We start from the raw sequence: 19,440 nt of genomic DNA, 5'->3' as shown, positions 1-19,440 counted from the left end.
GGTAGAAGACAAACAAGTGAAGTTGGAGTACATTCATACAAAGGAACAAACTGCAGATATCTTCACCAAACCATTGCCCAAGGATGCTTATGAATATCTTAGCTTGGCAAGTTGGGGGTAATACCCCTAACTCAACCAGTATAAAATAACAAGGATACTGCCCTGCATCAATAGGAACAAATCATTGAAATATCAGAAGAATGATGCAGAGGATGATAGCAGGAGCATAAAATCCAAATCAGTCACAAGCATGGTGATAGAGGGAGAAGACATCAGGAAGCCAAAACTTATATTTTGGATCATAAAGATGCTACATCTTTTGCATTTATGTCAAAGAGGGAGAAATATGCAAAAAACTGATTAATACAAAGCAAAAGGGAGATATATATGAAAGAGGGAGATATAAGAGATCAATAGTAAGGATACAACAACCAAGAAAAGTAGCAAAAAATGTATACAATCTTTGTGGTAACTAAGTTGATCAATTGATCAGTTTGGTTTGCCATCAATGCCGAAGAGGGAGATTGTCGGAAATGATTGAAAATATCATGAGGGAAATTGTTGGAAATTATAATATGGAACTAGTAGAGAATGTTCTCTCAATCATTGTTTTGTCATTGATGTCAAACTTGCTACTTGCAGGAATGACAATTGCTTTAGTGATCCAAATACTATCAATTAGTTGATTGACAAGGAGGAGGCAATCAATAAGGATGTAACTAGAACACCTAGAGAAAGGTTGAAGATATGTTGTTGTAATGAAGTACAAGGATCAGCTAAGCCATTGACAAAATAGTGTATTAATGACATACTTTAAGATACAAAGAATGGTCACACTAAAACATATCAAAGATGTAAAGTTTTAGCTAATTCATTTGTAAAGCCCAATTAAGTTCATTAGAGAGAGGGAGTCGAGCAAGCTAGTAAGTGCCGAACAGATTCCTAGTTGAAGCCAAGCAAGTTCAACTTCAGTAAGTGCCAAGTAACACAAAGATGTCGAGCATTAGTAAACCAATAGTGCCAAGTAACACAAAAGTGTCAAGAATTAGTAAACCAATAGTGCCGAGTTGCTGCATTATTTTAAAAATAAAAAATTTGCTTGATCTAAGCTGACAAGGTTGTTATCTAGAAGTTTGTGAATTAAATAAAAGATAAGAGTGATGAGCTGGTGGCATAGAACACCATGTAAAATGTTTTTGGAGAATTCAATTGGAGTCTAGATGAAGTTTCTCGATAAGAGCAAGATATAGGGTAGATACATTGTATTCTACCTAATTCATTTGAAACCCTAAAGTTGGAGAGGGAGAATCGAGCGACGAAGGCAAACCAGATTTCTATTTATTGAGTCATAAGGTCATGAAGCAAAAGGAGGAGGTCAAGCATGAAAGCATAATTACTAAAAGAGGTGCTAAGGAGTAAGAAATCATAATTACTCTACTTCAACATATGACCATAGATATGGATGCATTGGTATGATGAGTAAGAAGACTCAAGGAGATGAAGCTTGAGATGTCAAGCTATAAGAACTGAAGTGATTAAAAGCCAAGTAAAAGGACTAAACTGATGAGTGCTATGAAATCTGCAAAGTATGTTGTAAGTTGCATCAGATCAACAATCTATTATTGTTACTCTCTTGCAATTGTAACAGATAGTTTAAATCCTATGGACTTAGGTTGGTTTAATAGCTATGTAATAAATCCTTTAACAGGGTGACATTCCAAGTGAATGATCTAAAGTCCTTTGTTCAGGCCCATTCCTAACAGTATGGTGAAATCCTCTAACAAGGTCACATTTAACAGTGTGTTGTAAGCCTTTAACATGGCAGGCTTTTAACAGGGCATCACTTTATAAGAGTGAAAATCAAGTAGCATGTTACTAGTGGTTTTTCCCAAATTGGGTTTCCACATAAATCATTGTCATATGTTGATCTTGCATGTTTTATTCCTACATATTTATTTACTGTAACTTGCTAAGATGGTTGATTTAAGCTTGGATGGATGAATAGTTTAATGGGCTCACTACAATTAGTGAAAAAAGTATTATTAGGGAATTTAGACCTTGGATAACTGATTCACCCCCCCTCTCAATTATTCTAAAGAATTCTAACATGAAAAACTTAGTAAAAATATTAAGTTCCCATAAATAATAACCACCATGTCTACTAGTGCTTATTAAAATAGAAAAAACTGAAATGAAAAATATTTTTGGGTGATGCAATATTGCTCTTATAGCTAGGATGCTCTTGCATTAGAAACCTGAGGTAATTTGAGAAGTGACTCTGTCATGTCTCAAGTGTTCAAAGGAAAACCAAGATGGTTAACCTCTTGCTTTGCTATCCATGATGAGTCCTCAGTCAACCTTCCTTTCCATTTTACCAAATATTCCTCATAAGTTCTATTTATGGTACCTTTTCCAACATGACTATCCAATATCTCCTTGGTAGTTGAACTAGCTACTGGAGTACTCCACTATGCTTATGCAACTTCATCTTCATCACCTCCTTCATAATACTCTATCAAATCTAAAATGTTAAATACTATTGAAATATTCAATTCAGCAAGCAACTCCACTTCCTATGTATTTCCAGAATCATGCCTTTTCACTATCTTGCATTGTCCAAACTTCTTCATATTCAACTTATTATATGTACCCACTGGAAAATGCTCCTTCCTCAAATGAACCATGACTTCATCTCCAATTTGAAATTACTTATACCTCCTTTTCACATCTTCCTTAGCACTACTTATCTCTCCTTTATCCAACTACCTCAATTTAGAAGCATTTCTGGGACTACTTCCATATACAATAAGGAATGGTGATTTAGCAATACTTGTATTGAAAAAATTATTAAATGAAAAATTTGCCTATGGAAAAATCATATCCCATCCTTTTGGCTTGTCTCCAACCAAACATCTCAGCAACTTTCCCAAACTACATTTCACAGCTTCTATCTATCCATCAGTCTGTGGATGATGTGATGAACTGAACTTCAAATCTGATTTCAACTTCTTCCACAATGTATGCCAAAACTACCCAAAAAAATTGATATCTCGATTTGAAGTTATACTCTTTGGCAAACCATGTAGTCTCACCACTTCTTTGAAAAAAAATTCTACTACATGAACCTCATCACTAGTTTTCTTGCAAGGAATAAAATGTGCCATCTTTGAAAACCTATCAACCACCACAAAAATAGTATCATACCCACAATGAGTTCTTGTTAATCCAAGAACAAAATCCATGCTAACATCCTCGCATGGCTTCTCTGGTATAGGTAATTACTAATACAACCCTGCATTCTTCCTTAATCCTTTCACCGTCTAACATATTCTACAACTCTATACAAAATTCTTCACATCTTGCTATAAATGTGGCTAGTAATAATTCTCAGCAACCAAAGATATGGTTTTATCTTTGCTGAAATATCCATCCAATCCCCCAATATGCATCTCTGTGATGAGATTCTCTCTCATTGAACTTTTGGGAATGCACAACTAACTTCCTTTGAACAACATACTATCTTGGATCATGAAATCCAACCACTTTATTCTGCCAAGCGTAATAGGTTTTGTACAAGCCTTCTACGCTTTACCAAAATTAGGATTGTTTGGATACAAAGCACTGAGTTCCTTGAACCCAACCACCTCTTTCTACATTTTTGCTAGCAAATGTTTCATTTTACTAAGAGCATCTACAACTTTGTTAGAATTTCCATTCCTATGTTTCAAAACAAATGTATAACTCTGCAAAAACTCAACCCACTTCAAATTCCTATGGTTCAATTTTCCTTAACTATTCAAATATTGTAAAGCTTGATGATTAGTATAAAAAACAAACTCCTTAGGAAGAAGATAGTGTCTCCACTTCTTCAATGCTTGAAATATAGCATAAAATTCTTGATCATAAATAGAATATTTACTTTTTGCATCATTCAATTTCTCAATGAAATAAGCAACAGGTTTACCTTCTTAGCCCAAAATAGCTCCTATTGCACTACCACTAGCATTAGAGTCTACTTGAAACACTTTGTTGAAATTAGGAAGTGCTAAAATAGGTTTTTTAGTAACTTTCTATTTCAATAGATTAATATTCTTATTTTCTCCTATAGTCCACTTAAACTCTTTGCTATCCCCTCTCATTATTTTAGTCAAGGGTCCATGACTATTGCTAAAATGTCTTATGAACTTTTTGTAAAATGTAGCCAGTACATGAAAAGATCTTACCTCTAATGTACTCCTTAGAGTAGGCCATTCAAGGATAGCCTTCACTTTCTCTCGATCCATTTTCAAACCTTTTTCTGAAACTACAAATCCCAGGTACACCAACTCCTTCTTTACAAGACTGCACTTCTTCAGGTTTATCAGGAACTTCTCTTCCCTCAACTTATTAAACACTTTGCAAATATGGATCAAATGCTCCTCCAATGTCTTACTAAAGATGAAAATATCATCTTGGTAAACAATAACAAACATACCCAGAAACTCCTTCAGTACCTCATTCATGAGCCTCATGAAAGTGCTTGATGCTTTGGTTAACCTAAAAGGCATGACTAACCAATCATAAAATCCTTCTTTGGTCTTGAAAGTAGTCTTCCACTCATCACCTTCTTTTATATGAATCCAATGGTATCCACTTTTCATATCTATCTTTGTGAAATAATTAGCTCCACTCAAATAGTCCATAATATTATCCATCCTTGGCAGTGAAAATAAGTACTTGATTGTGATCTTTTTAATAGCACAAGAATATATGTACATCCTCCATTCTCCATTCTTCTTTTGGTGCTAATACTATTTGTATAATGCATGGACTCAAACTCTCTTAAATCAATACCTTCTACAACAACTCATGAACTTTCTTGTTGAACTATTCACTTTCTACTAGTGTCATTCTATCTCCTACTTTGGTTAGAAAACTAGCACCTAGAAAAAATCCATTTGGAGATTGATCTTCCTCATTGGGGGCAATCCATCAGGTACATTATCTTATACAATATTAGAAAACTCTTCCAACATATCTACAACTTTTTCAGATACCTCCTCTATTTCTTCTTTAATATCTTTTAGATTTATGACAAAACACACATTCTCATGCTTCATACCCTTGAGAAACTCTTTTCCATCGATGAAACATATTCTAGCAGCACTACATACCTTTTCTTTTTTATCATTCAATAGTTTCAACTTATGTTTCATTCCATCCTTGGTTAGAGTGTAGGTATTTGCTTGGCCATCACGTACAACATTCTTATTAAACTACCATGACCTACCTAGCAACATATTACATATGTCCATAGGTATAATATCACATAATACCTCATCTTGGTAGCTTCCAATCATGAACTTCACATAGCACTGCTCATTAACCATGACCTTGTGGTCATCTTACACCCAAGCAATATGGTATGGACATGGGTGTTTCTATCTCTTCAACTTCAACTTGGTGTCCATCATTTTTGACATCAGATTGTCAGTACTTCCACCATCAATGATCACATCACAACACTTATCTTCACATCTGCACCTTTTGCAAAACAAGCTACTTCTTTGATCAAGTTCATTATCACCACTTAGTAGGACTCTTTAGTTAACTAGGACTTCTCCTCTTTCAGCATCCTCAAAATGTGAGGACATGGCATCTTCATCAACATGTGAAACTTTAGCTTGGCCTTCTATTATTTGATCTATCCTTCCTTGGTGCTGGGTACATTAAAATGCTCTATGCCCTCCTTCTTTGTAGTGAAAAAATTTTCCCATAGAAGCCTCCTCCTCAAAATCCTTATCCTTTTCCTCTTCCTCTTTGATCTCTATTGTTTTGATCATGGAAATGATTGGAATTATTTGTCCCCTTTGGTTCTAATTTCTACTTTCATCCTCATCCTTGTTCTTTTGATCATCATTATATCCTCTATAAGATCATTCACCACATCTTCAACCATGACCTCTTCCACTATTCTTGTTGTCAAACTTCTTCCTCAGTTTCTCCTCAAATTTTAGGGAAATTTGGTATGCCTCCTCAATATTATTCATTCAAACTAGACTCTACTTGTCCTAAATGCTTGGCCTTAACCCATTAAGATACTGAGCAACTTTCTCCTTATCAACTTTTGCATGGCTAGTTCTCATGAGAACTCGATAGAATTCTTTGGTATGCTCTTGAATAGATTTTTATACTTGCTTCATTCCTTGTATCTTCTTCAATAGATCAAGCTCATAATCAATAAGAATGAATTGTCACTTAATTTTAACTATCATCCGATCCCATCTAGTGGATTTTGTCCTTTCCCTTTCTATTTCACTCTAACTAAACCTCCTAGATCCTATCTAGATCCTTACTATCTTCATACTCAAAGTAATCTTCCATTTCATTGATCCAATCTAGTTCATTGATACAATTGATCATCTCCTCTAGGTTAAGATTTCCTTAAAATGTGGGAACCTCAAACTTAGGTCCTTTTCCAATCTTGGAGATAGCCCTAAAAAGGCTTTCTTCTTATGGGTTTAGAACTACCTCTACTTTGGCATTTTCTTTGACTCTGTCCTCATCCTCGCTTCCATCTGCTATAGGAAGATTTATTCCTCTATGCATTTTTTCTTTAAATGCTTGCATTTATCTTTGGAGGGCTCTAAAACCCTCAGGTGTAACACCTATAGGTCTTCCACCATGCTCTTTTCATGGAGGCATTTTTGTACTTCTACTGAAATCCTAGTGCAAATTGCCTCATAGTCAATGATCTATCTACATGCTCAACACAATCCATGTTCCTGGTGTGAACTGCCTCACAATCAACGATCTATCCACACACTCTAGAACTCTAGCTCTAATTACCACTTGATGAAGGGTGCTCCCCTTATTACCATAAACTCATAATAGAAACAAAGGAACAACAACAAATGCGAGAAAAAAATATGGACTTCTTATTTGTGCCACAAATGTAGTATTATAGAATTCACAAGTACAATATACTAACCCACATGGGTGCCTTAATTACAATAATATGCAAGACAAGCCTCAAAATACCACCTAGAGCTATCCTAGACAATGTTTAGGCCCTTTTTAAATTGTAAGTTCCCATAAATAGTAACCACCCCATCTACTAGTCATTATTAAAATGGAAAAGACAAAAATGAAAAATATTTTTGGGTGATGATAGATTGCTCTTACACCTAGGATGCTCTTGCATCGTATTATGACTAGTGAAGATAGAAGGAGATATGTATAACCTCAAACATTAGTATGGATAGTACACAAAATAGATATTCATGATTTACTAGTGAAACAGAACAACAAAATTAAATGGAAAGGAATTATTTTGTTTACATAAATAATTACTTGACCAATTAGGGCCAACATCCTAGATATTTACTCTAGGTTGGAAAAGTATATTTTGGTCTTAACCAACCTAGTAGAAATTGTTTAAAAGGCATGATATTTATAAAAATGATTCCTACGAGAAGAAGTGTGTAATTGTAATATGAAAAGTGATATATGCAAAGTTTTGAGAACCTAAATTCATGATCCAAGACCAAATCAAGGTAAGTGATTAGTCAAATAAGAAGATACAATATCTATATACTTGAGGATTAGTTACTTGATTGTGTAGTGAACTCTTCTTGTAATTGGAAGTGCAAGTTTGGGTAGTGAGCTCTTCTTGCATCCATTGTACTACAACTTCTAACAGGGTTGGAACCTCCTAATTGGGATTGAAAGTCTCCAAATAGGAACTCTCTATACTCAAATTTCTCATTGAGTCCTAAGAGGTTCTATCCTCTAATAAGGAACACATATATCATTATATTATCTAGTGGATATCATCCCCATAGGGGTTTGCTCTTGGCCAAGATTTCCCTAATTAACAAAATATAGTGTTATGAGTTCTCTTTATGCATGGTTATTATTATTGTTTAGTAATACTTATTGTTGGAAGCATGAATACTGGTGATATTTATATGGAGGATTTTCTAATAAACATGATCAGATCATTATCATGATGATGTGCTACATCCATGATAGTGTTTGTCATTAATGTCAACATAGTAGTTTTCTGTGGTATCTAACTGAAGAACAACAAAAATATCAAGTTGGTATGGATAGATTAGTGAGTACATTCACTAAGAAAGGTTAAAGGGAGATACTACTAAACATCTAGTATATGTAGCTAAATTTAGAGGCACAAGATATTAAGTTTGGAAGAAAGTATGTAAGTTTTGGTGAAGACTATTTTGAGATAGAATTTATAGAGGCATTTTCTAGTAAACTCATTATATCTCTTAGCATATTTGTTCTTTTGAGAAGCCCAATTTAAATATATGAAGAAGACATTTTGGAGATGATATAGCTAAGCTTACTTATCATAATGTTACATGTATGGGAAGATATTCAGGTTACAAAATGAAATATTAATGTTATCACTATGTTTAGCATGTTCTAAATGATGTCCTATAATAATAAATTGAGAAGGTGTAATAGTTGACTTAGGGAATTTTTTTATGGATTTGATATAAAGGAAGGAAATTTTCTTTTATCATGATCATTGGTGATGAGATGTACAAATGGTTTCCAAGAGAAAGATGCAAAGATAAGTAGAGTAGAGAAAAGGTGAAGAAAACTTGATTACTAAGGTTTTATTGTGTGATCTAAAGTTTTATACTTGGATCCAAAGTTTGTCAACTAGTCTACAAGGTTAGACAGTGATTGGTCTAGTTGACAAGACAAGGGAAGGAAGTTAAAGTACAATACAAACAATTCTTTTGCAAGGAATAGTTGACAAATCAGTTGGACAAGTGAGTTCAATGATCTTGCCCTTGAAGTTGTTTGGAAAATGGGTCCTTTGGTCTTCTACAACTCCTAACAAGGTTGGCACAACTCCTAACATGGTTGGAATCTTCTAATAGAAATTCAAAGTCTCTTAATCAGGACTCATATTTACCAAATGTTGTAATTGAATCCCAATAGGGTCCATCTTGTAACAAGGAATATTTATATTAGTAATCATCTTGTGGGCATCATTCCCACTAGAGTTTTCCCTCTAATCAAAGGTTTCCCTAGTTAACATATCTAGTGTAATTGTTTATATGCATCTTGTTATGGTTGATGTTTACTTTGATTGAATGATTAAGATTATTAAAGTGGATAAAATTTTTAATTATTGGATAACTTATTCACCCACCCCCCTGCCCCCCCCCCCCCGCCCCCCATCCACCTCTCTTAGTTATCTTGGTGGACTATTGTTTCTAACAATTGGTAACAGAGCATCAATCCTTGAAGATAAAGTTTAATAACTTTTTGAGATCCATGGCAAACATATTTAGAAAGAATAGTCTAAAGATCAAAGGAATGAATTAAGATAGTTGGATGGAAAAGATGAAGACACATCTTCTATGTACGGGTCCAAGATAATGGATATTGAGAAAATTAGAAAAGACAACCATTGCTGATAAAGATTTGGAAACTTTTACAAAGTAAGAAAAGAACTTTTCATGTATGACATGAGAGCTAGAGAAGCACTATTGTCTACACTTCCTGAAATTGAGTACAACTAGGTAAAGTCACTTAGTACTTCTCATATGATTTGGAAAGCTATGGAAAATAGGTTTGAAGGAGATGAACACTCTAAGAAATTAAGGTTAAAAAGTTGGATTTGTGCATTTCAAGATGCTAAAATGATGGAAGATGAATCTATAAGAACATATATAGGAAATATAGCAAAAATTACTGTAGGCATTACATCTCAAGGAGGAACCAAGCAAGATGATGAGGTGATATGCAAGATATTGAAGAGCTTAACACTACCATTAAAAAAAGTAGTTTAAATGATATAGTTGTTGATCTCTTGTACCAAAGATTTTAGAAAGGAAACATTACTTGGGAGACTTGAAGCAATTGAGAATGAGCTTAGAGAGTTTGGAAAATTGACTAGAACTGAAACAACTTTTAGTGCCCTAAATATTTGACCCAGTTTATCAAGGAGAACAAGTGCTAGAGGATACTTTGTGAGTAGTAGTAGATTTGATGACGATAGAAAGATAGAAGAAGGAGTAACCCTTCTAGTAAAAAGAGAAAAGGATGGTGAGATAATCTTTAAATGTTGGATTTGTAATGAATTTTATCATTATGCATCTAAGTTTCCTAAAAGAGAGAAAAAAATGTAGAAGAAATTTCAAACCTAGAAGAGATAGCGAGTGTTTGTATGCAAATGAGGAAGATGATTATAATGAACAAGTAGTAAGTGCTAATGATGATGAAATAGGATTTATAGCTATTAATGAAGAAAGTCTAGAGAAAATGGCTTTGGTATCATAGATTGAAAAGAAATCTAATTGGATAACTCACAATGGTTGTTCACATCATATGATTGGTTTTATGAACAAGTTTTTGACTTCAAAAGTCATGATGGAGGCATTTTCAGAGTTGGCAACAATGGAACATGTCATGTTAAAGGTATTGGACCTATTACTATTCATGGTAAGACTAACACAATGGATGTATTATTTTTTGATGGTTTGAATCACAATCTTGTAAGTGTTGGACAATTAGAAGATAAAAGTTATCAATTACAGTTCAAAAAGAAGACATGCATGATCAAAGACAAAGATGGAAAGGAAATTGAAATAGGAACCAGATCTAGATGTTAGGTATTTCTATTGAATCCTACTAAATGACATGTTTGGTTGCTAAGGTATATGATAGTTGGCTATGACATAAGATATTTTGTCATATAAGCTTTGACAACATTATGAAGACTAGTAGTATGTTTTCAGTTAGAGACTTTCCTAAAATTGTAAAGCTCACTAACACAATTTGCAGGGAGTATGTACTGGCGAAACATAATAGAACTTCTTTTCCTAGAAAGAAGTTGAATACTATAGAACAATTGTAGATTATACATACAAATCTTAGAATTCTATGGTGAAGGGTATTTCATGATTTATGTTGATGACTTTTCTAGAATGATGTGGGTTGTATTTTTTAAAAGAAAATCTAAAGCATTTGATAACTTAAAGATATTCAAGAATAGAGTTGAGAATGAATCAAGTATGAAGGTTAAATGTTTAAGATTAGATAGAGGAGGATAATTTAATTCAAATAAGTTTAAAATCTTTTGTGAAGCTAACAAAATCAAAAGGCGGCTATTAGCTCTGAGAACACCTAAACAAAATGGTATTGTTGAGAGAAGAAACAAGTTAGTAACAGAAGTAGCAAGAGCTATGTTAGCTGAGAATGATGTATCTAAGATTTTTTGGAGAGAACATATGAATAAAAAAGTCTAAACTATGAATACAGTACAAGTCAAGAATGATATAAACAAGACCCCTTATGAACCATGGTTTGGTCACTCACCTACAATTAAGTATTTCAAAAATTTTGGTAGTAAATGTTATATCAAAAGAGATAATGATATTGGTAAGTTTGATGCTAGAAGTAATGAAGGTATGTTTCTTGGTTATACATTGAAAAGCAAGGGCTATAGATGTTATAATTTGAGAGCTAAGACTATTGTTTAAAATGCAAATGTAAGAGTGGATGAGAAATTTAGGATATAGGAAAGAATAGATGACTACAATTAGATGATGAGAATGTTGCTACTAAACCAAGAATGATGAAGTATTCATTGAAATTAATAATTCTTTGTAGAATGAAGGAGAGCTAAGGTAGGAAAAAATATTAGAACCTTCAATATGGGGAAGAGTTGATAGAACAACTCCTACTTATACTAAGAATATGACAAAGAATCATCCACCTGAGTAGATCATCAGAAGTAGAGATAAAGGTGTGATGATAAGAAGAAAAATCAATGAAGAACTATGTTTGATCTCTCAAGTTGAACCAAAAAATGTAAATGAAGCATGCAAATATGACTATTGGAAGCAAACTATGAAAGATGAATTAGATTAGATAGTGAAGAATGATAAATGGGAATTGGTCCCGACACTAGGACACAAAAGTGTGATAGGAATAAAAGGGTATTTAGGAACAAGATGAATAAAGAAGCTAAAGTTCTAAGGAAAAAAGAAAGATTGGTATGTAAAGGTTATTCATTGAAATAAGGGGCATACTATGTTGAAACCTATGCTCTTGTGTCAAGAATAGAAGCAGTAAGGTTATTCTTAACATATACAACATACAGGAAATTCAAAGTATATCAGATGGATTTGAAGTCAACATTTTTAAATGGAGAACTAGAAGAAGAGGTATACATATAACAACCTAAAGATTTTTATTTTGATGTAGGAGCATCCTGGGTTGCATTGCTATCATGCATGTTTTAAATTTTCATCTTGCTACTAAAATTGTGTTTTTTGGTTTCTAGGTGCCAATTACAAATTGTGTAATTAATTTTTTATAATGAATGAAGGGATTTGGACTTGAAGGATTGAAGAGGGACTAGATTATATCTATGTTTGAAGGCACAAGTTCTAAATCCTAACAACTTGGGAGTTATGGTAATTATCCTTGAATATTGATTTCTAGTAGTTTTGTGCTACAATTTTCTATGCTCAACTTTTAGAATAGATGCACACTTTTCCTTGATGAATCAGACTTTGTGGACATAAGTGGTTGTAGAGGATCTAGATGTATATCCAAAGTTAAAAGCATGAGTTCTAACTTAATCAGAGCTAGGAGATATCAAATGTTTCTCAGACATCAATTTTTGGACAATTAATTGCCAATTTAGGCTGACTTGTGTATTTAATGTTAGGTTTATTTTCATTTAATATTTTCTAAGAGCCAACTTGTGGCTTCTCCATATTATAGAGTGATCTATAAGGAATTTTGGCTAGTATAAATAGAGTGTTTAGGCTAGGACTTAGGGCAGTTAAATAGTTTTTGGAAGAGTTTTGAAGAGGATTGCAGAGCAAAACTAGAAAGTGAAAAAAAATTGTTGCATCTTGGGTTTGAATGTATTTGTATTTGGACATAACCCAAAAGGCCTTATAGCTAGGAATTTATGTTGAATATTTTAAGAATCAGTAAAAGTATTTTACTCTTCTTCCTCCTTTGGTCGCTACTCTTTGTGTTTGATTCCATTGTGTTAACTCTTGTAGGGTGGTTTAGAGAGCTTGGTGTGCCATTGGCCCTAGTTTTACCTTTCTTTACTTGCATCTAATGGTATCAAAGCTAAAGGTTCATCCTTATAAAGATTTGATTGTCTAGAACCCTAATTTAAATTTGGTTGTAGGGTAGTAGATCTATGGATTTGACCTATAACTTGTAGAGGGTTATGATCTTGTAGGAAACTAATTTGTAAAGATGGTTCATGGTAGAGGAAATGTTGATCATGCTATATTAAATCAATTAAGACAAATTGTAGTTAGATTAGATGCTATGGAGACAACCCAAAGGAGAGAAGAATGCATTAAAGAGGTAAGTGATGATGAACCAGCAACACCAAACCTAAATTTGGAACTTGAAGAAGATCAAGATGAGGAAAGTTTGTTACGATTGTTGTCTAGGGAAAATTCAAAGCCTACTATAGAAGTTGTTCCTTATGATGGAAAATTGGATACCAATGTTGTGTTAGATTAGATCTTAGGTATGGAGAAGTTTTTTGAGTATGAAAATACTCCTGATAATAAGAAGGTGAAGATTGCAGTTACTAGTTTGAAAGGTCATGCTTTACTATGGTGGGAACATTTGCAAACTAATAGACAAAGGAGAGGAAAGAAAAAGATTAGAACTTGGCCAAAGATGGTAAAAAATGTAAAGAATAAATTTCTTCCTGTTGATTACCAAGTTAGCTTGTTGAGAAAGATGCAAAATTTGAAACAAAAGGACATGACTATGAAAGATTATACTGAGGACTTTAATAGATTGGACATCAGATTTGGACATGTGGATAATGATGTTGAGAAAACTACAAGGTAAATAAATGGATATAGATGTGGAATTCAAGATGAAGTAAGTTTTGTGAAGTTGGAAAGTGTGAAAAATGCATATCAATATGCCTTGGAAGTTGATGAGATCTTATCAAAGAAGCATGAACAAAGACAAAGAGGCAGAGGTAGATCTTATAGTGAAGGTGGAGAATCTAAAAGTTTTGTGTAGGATAAAGGAAAATCTAAATGGAAGAATGATGACAAAGACAAGACTGAGTGTAGAGGTGGTAGCTCATACTGAGGGGGTACTAGATTTTATCTAGGAGGAGGTAATTCTTATGTTAGAGTTGGCTTTCATGGTAATTGTTTTAGATGTGGTAAAGAAGGGAATAGATCCTTTGAGTGTAGATCTTCTAAAAGTGGGCAAAATAATATAAATATAAGTGGATCTAAGGTTGGAGAAAATTTGACAGTGAGAAGAACCTTATTTAATAAGGGAAGGGGTGAGGAATATGTCCTTAGAAGAAGTCTTTTCAAGACCAAATGTAAGATGGCTAGAAAGTGTTGCAAGGTGATCATTAATAGAAGAAGTTTTATGAATTTGGCATCAAAAGGGTTGGTTACAAAGTTGCAGTTGTAGAGGCTAAAACATCTCAAACCTTATCATGTTTCATGGATCAAACATGAGCATAAGATATTGGTAAGTGAGTAATGTGTTGTAAAGTTTAAGATTGGATATTATTTTGATGAAGTGTTGTGTGATATTATGCCTATGGATTGTTGTCATATCTTGTTGGGTAGACCTTGGCAATATGATAGATATGTTGTGCATGATGGAAGATTGAATCATTACACTCTCAATGGGAAGAACCAAATATTGTTGCTTTCGATTGAAAGTCTAGATGAGGTCAGTTGTACTATAGTAAAATTTTTCATATTTAATGGAAAGCAATTTGAGAAGGAAGTAAAGAAGAATCAAGTTTGTTTTGCTATATTTCCTAGAGGATTGAGTGTTGGTAGTAATGACCAAGAAAAAAAAGTTGGTAATGACAGAATGACATAAGAAATTGTAGAATTTCTAAATGAATATAGAGATATTGTTGCTAATGATATTCCTATCAGTTTACCTCCAGTAAGAAGCATAAGTCATTGTATGGATCTAATTCTTGGAGCTAGTTTGATGAAAAAAGAACCATATAGATTGGAACCTATAGAGAATGAAGAATTTAATAGACAAGTGCTTGAATTGCTACAGAAGGGATTAATCATAGAAAGTTTGAGTCCACATGTTGTACCTACTATATTAGCAACTAAAAAAGAATGGAGAATGGAGAATTTGTACTAATTCTAGAACTATTAACAAATTCATAGTGAAATATAAGTTTTCTATGCCAAGGATGAATGACATAATAGATTGTTTGAGTGGAGAAAAGTATTTTAAAAAGATTGATTTGAAGAGTGGCTATCATTAAATTAGAATTAGAGAAGGTGATGAATGGAAGACTTCTTTCAAGACAAAAGATAGTTTGTATGAATGGTTGGTTTTTACTTTTGGTTTGAATAATGCACCTAGTACATTCATGACGTTGATGAATGAAGTTCTAAAAAGATTCTTGGGTAAGTTTGTGATTTTTTATTTGGATGATATTATGATATTCAGTAAGAATAAGAAAGAACATCTTGAGCATATTAGACAAGTATTGTAGACGTAGAAAGAGGAAAAGTTCTTGATTAATCTAAAACAATGTTCTTTTATGCAAGAGGAGATTGTGTAATTGAGATTTGTGATTAAAGCAATTTTAGAGTGGCCTACACTTGAGAATGTGGGTCAAGTAAGATCATTTCATGGCTTCACTAGTTTTTAGAAGAATGACTGAGATGATGAGGGGAGATAGAAAGGAATTCAAGTGGACATATGGAGCTGATAATAGTTTTGATTCTTTGAAACAAAAGGTTGTTGAATTACCTGTATTAGCATTGCCTAATTTTAGCAAAGTTTTTCAAGTTGAATGTGATGCATGTGGCAATGCAATCAGAGCTATATTAAGTAAAGAAGGTAAACCCATTTCTTTCTTTAGTGAAAAGTTGAATGATGCTAAAAGGAAGTAATCTATGTGTGATCAAGAGTTTTATGCTATTTTTCAAACATTGGAGAAGTGGAGACATTATCTAATTCCTAAGGAGTTTGTGCTCTATATTGATCATAAAGCTTTACAATACTTAGGAAGTCAACATAAACTAAATCAGAGGTATATGAAGTGGGTTGAGTATTTGCAAAACTTTACATTTGTCATTAAGCATAAGAGTGGAGTTACTAATAGAGTTTCTGATGCATTGAGTAGAAGATGTTCTTTTTTGACTAAAATGAAGGCTGAAGTTCTTGGTTTTGAAGAAATTAAAGATTTGTATGATGTTGATCCTAATTTTTCTAAGGTGTGGAGAGAGTGCAAAGCACTGAATCTAACCAATCACATAAGTAAGTATGATGAGTATTTTATTCAAAAATGTATGTTGTTCAAAGGTATTTAGTTGTGTATTCCTAGAAGTTCTATGTGGTTGAACCTAATTAAGGAAAAGCATAGTGGTGGATTGGCTGGACATTTTGGAATTGATCAGACATTAAGTTTTCTGAAAGCGAAGTATTATTGGACAAAAATGTATAAGGATGTTCAAAAATTTATAAAGAGCTATGGAGTTTGTCAAGTTGCAAAGGGAGTGAGTCAAAATACTAGTTTGTATACACCTATTACTATACCTGAGAAACCTTGGAGTGACATTAGTATGGATTTTGTTCTTGAATTACCTAAAATAATGAAGCAGTATGATTCTATATTTGTTGTAATGGAAAAATTTTCCAAGATGGCTCATTTCATACCATCTAACAAGACATTAGATGCTGAGCATGTTGTTGAACACTTCTTCAAAAAGATTGTAAGATTCCATGGATTACCAAGAAGTATTATTTCTGATAGAGAGAGTAGGTTTGTTGGTTATTTTTGAAAGACTTTATGGAAGAAGATGGGCACTAAGCTAAAGTTAGTTCTACATTCCATCCATAAATAGATGAATAGAAAGAGGTTGTGAATAGAAGCTTGGGTAATTTGCTAAGATATATAGTTGGGAATAAGCCAAGTAATTGGGAGATGGTATTGGCACAAGCTAAATTTGCATATGATAATTCTATGAATAAGACTACAAGAAAGACACCTTTTGAGATTGTTACTAGAATAAAGACTAGAGAAATATCAAATTTGAGAGATGTTTCTAGTGAAGAAAAGAGAAGTGTTGTAGGAGAATAATTTGTTGATTTTATGGAGTTTTTGAATAAGGAAGTGAAGTTGAGGATAGAACAAAGTAATCAAAAGTATAAGGAGAATGTTGATCAGCCTAAGATACATCATTATTTTCAAGTTGGTGATGAGGTGATGGTTCATCCGAAGAAAGGAGGATTTCTACTTGGAACATATAGTAAGTTGAAGATGAAGAAGTTTGGACCTTGTAAGATCTTGAAGAAATTTGACAGTGGAAATGCTTATGAAGTTGAGTTACTTGATGACATGGATATATCTACTATATTCAATGTTGTTGATTTATACATGTATCATGAGTTAGATGATGAAGTTATTATATTAGAGTAATATCCTAATAAGTAGATTGAAGAAGTTGAATAGATATTAGATCAGAGAATTGGTAAGAGCACAAGAGGAAAAGAATACTATGGACACTCGTGAAGTAAAAAACATAGACCTATCAAAGATGTTTCATGGATTTCTCAATCTGAGTTGGATTTAACTCAAGTTGTGACATCTCAATTATTTAGGAGAATAATTTCTTCCAACCCTATTTGTATAATGTAGGAGCATCCTAGGTTGCACTACTATCCTGCATGTTTTCAATTTTCATCTTGTTGTCAAAACTATGTTTTCTAGTTTGTGGATGCCTATTACAGATAGTGTAACTAACTTTCCATAATGAATGATGGATTTAAAACTTAAAAATTTTAAGAGGGCCTATAATAATATCCATATTCCAAGGCACAAGTTCTAACTCTTAACAGGTTGGGAGTTACGGCAATTCTCCAAGAACATCAATTTCTGGCAATTCTATGTGACAGTATTTTGTGCTCAACTTTTGGAATGGATGCACACATTTCCCAAATGAATAAGAATTTGGACACATAAGGGTTTTTAGAGGACCTATATATCTACTTTTAGTTTAAAGCATGAGTTCTAAATCAATAAGAGCTATGAGATATCACAATTTTTCTCGGGTATCAATTTCTGGACAGTTAATTGTTGATATAGGCTGACTTGCATATTTAATGTTTGGTTTAGCTTCATTGAATATTTTCTAAGAGCTGAATTGTGGATTATCCATGGTCAATAAGAATTTTTAAGCCATTTTTTTAGTATAAATAGAGTGTTTAGGCTAGGACCTAGGGTGGTTAAAGAGTTTTTGGAAGAGTTTTGAAGAGGATTGCAGAGTAGAACTACAAAGTGTGAATTTGCTAATGGATCTTGGATTTGAATGTATTTGTATTTGGCTATAACCTAGAAGGCTTTATAGATGGGCATGTATGTTTAATGTTTTAAGATTCAATAAAAGTATTTTACTCTTCTTCCTCATTTGGTTACTATTCCTTGTGTTTGCTTTCGTTGTGTTAACTCTTGCAAAGTGGTTTAGAGAGCTTGGTGTGCAATTGGCCCTAGTTTTCCCTATCCTTCCTTGCATCACCTTTAACATATAACAAAGACATAGTATGCAGATTGAATAAAGAATTTTATGGTTTGAAGAAAACACCCAGAACATGGTATGCAAGGTTGGACAAGCATTTGACAAAGCTTGGATAGAACAAAGCTATGACAGATAGTAATCTTTATTAGAAAGAAATTGATGATGGATCAATTGATGATTTTGGTAATATTTGTTGATGATATCATATTTGGAGGAAATGATGACGAAAGTGACAAGTTTGCTAAAGAAATGAAGAAGGAATTTGAAATGAGCATGATAGGAGAAATGAAATAGTTTTTAGGATTACAAATTGTGTAGGACAAAGAAGGAATCTTTATTTCTTAGACTAAGTATTTGAAAGATCTACTAAAATGGTTTGGTTTGGAAACATGTAAACCCATTGGAACACCTATGATAATCGGACACAAGTTATCTACAAAGGATGAGACATCTACTATTGAGCAGAAGAAGTATAGATCTATGATCCAAGGATTGCAATATTTGACTCACACAAGGCCATTTATAGAAAATGTATTTGGAATTGTTACAAGATTTGAAGCTGACCCTAGATAAGCATGTCATACATTAGTCAAAAAGATATTTAGATACCTAAAAGGAACACTATAGTTTGTATTGTGCTATTATAGATCTAATGATTTCACTTTATGTGCATACACTAATACTAATTGGGTAGGCAATATGGATGACACAAAAAGAACAAGTGGTGCAACCTTCTTTCTTGGAAGAAGATTAGTTTCTTGGCTAAGAACGAAGCATGACTATACCTCAAAAAGTATAGTTGAAGCATAATATGTTGCAGAAGCAAATAATTGTAATCATGTTGTTTGGATGAAGTGGATGTTGAAGGATACAAGGATAGAATTCAATG

The sequence above is a fragment of the Cupressus sempervirens genome, chromosome 7 (genome assembly GCF_028749045.1).
Source record: "Cupressus sempervirens isolate cs-2001-9-10 chromosome 7, ASM2874904v1, whole genome shotgun sequence".
Taxonomy (NCBI): Eukaryota; Viridiplantae; Streptophyta; class Pinopsida; order Cupressales; family Cupressaceae; genus Cupressus; species Cupressus sempervirens.
The sequence above is the reverse complement of the archived record's forward strand: the minus strand, read 5'-3'. Positions refer to the sequence as shown.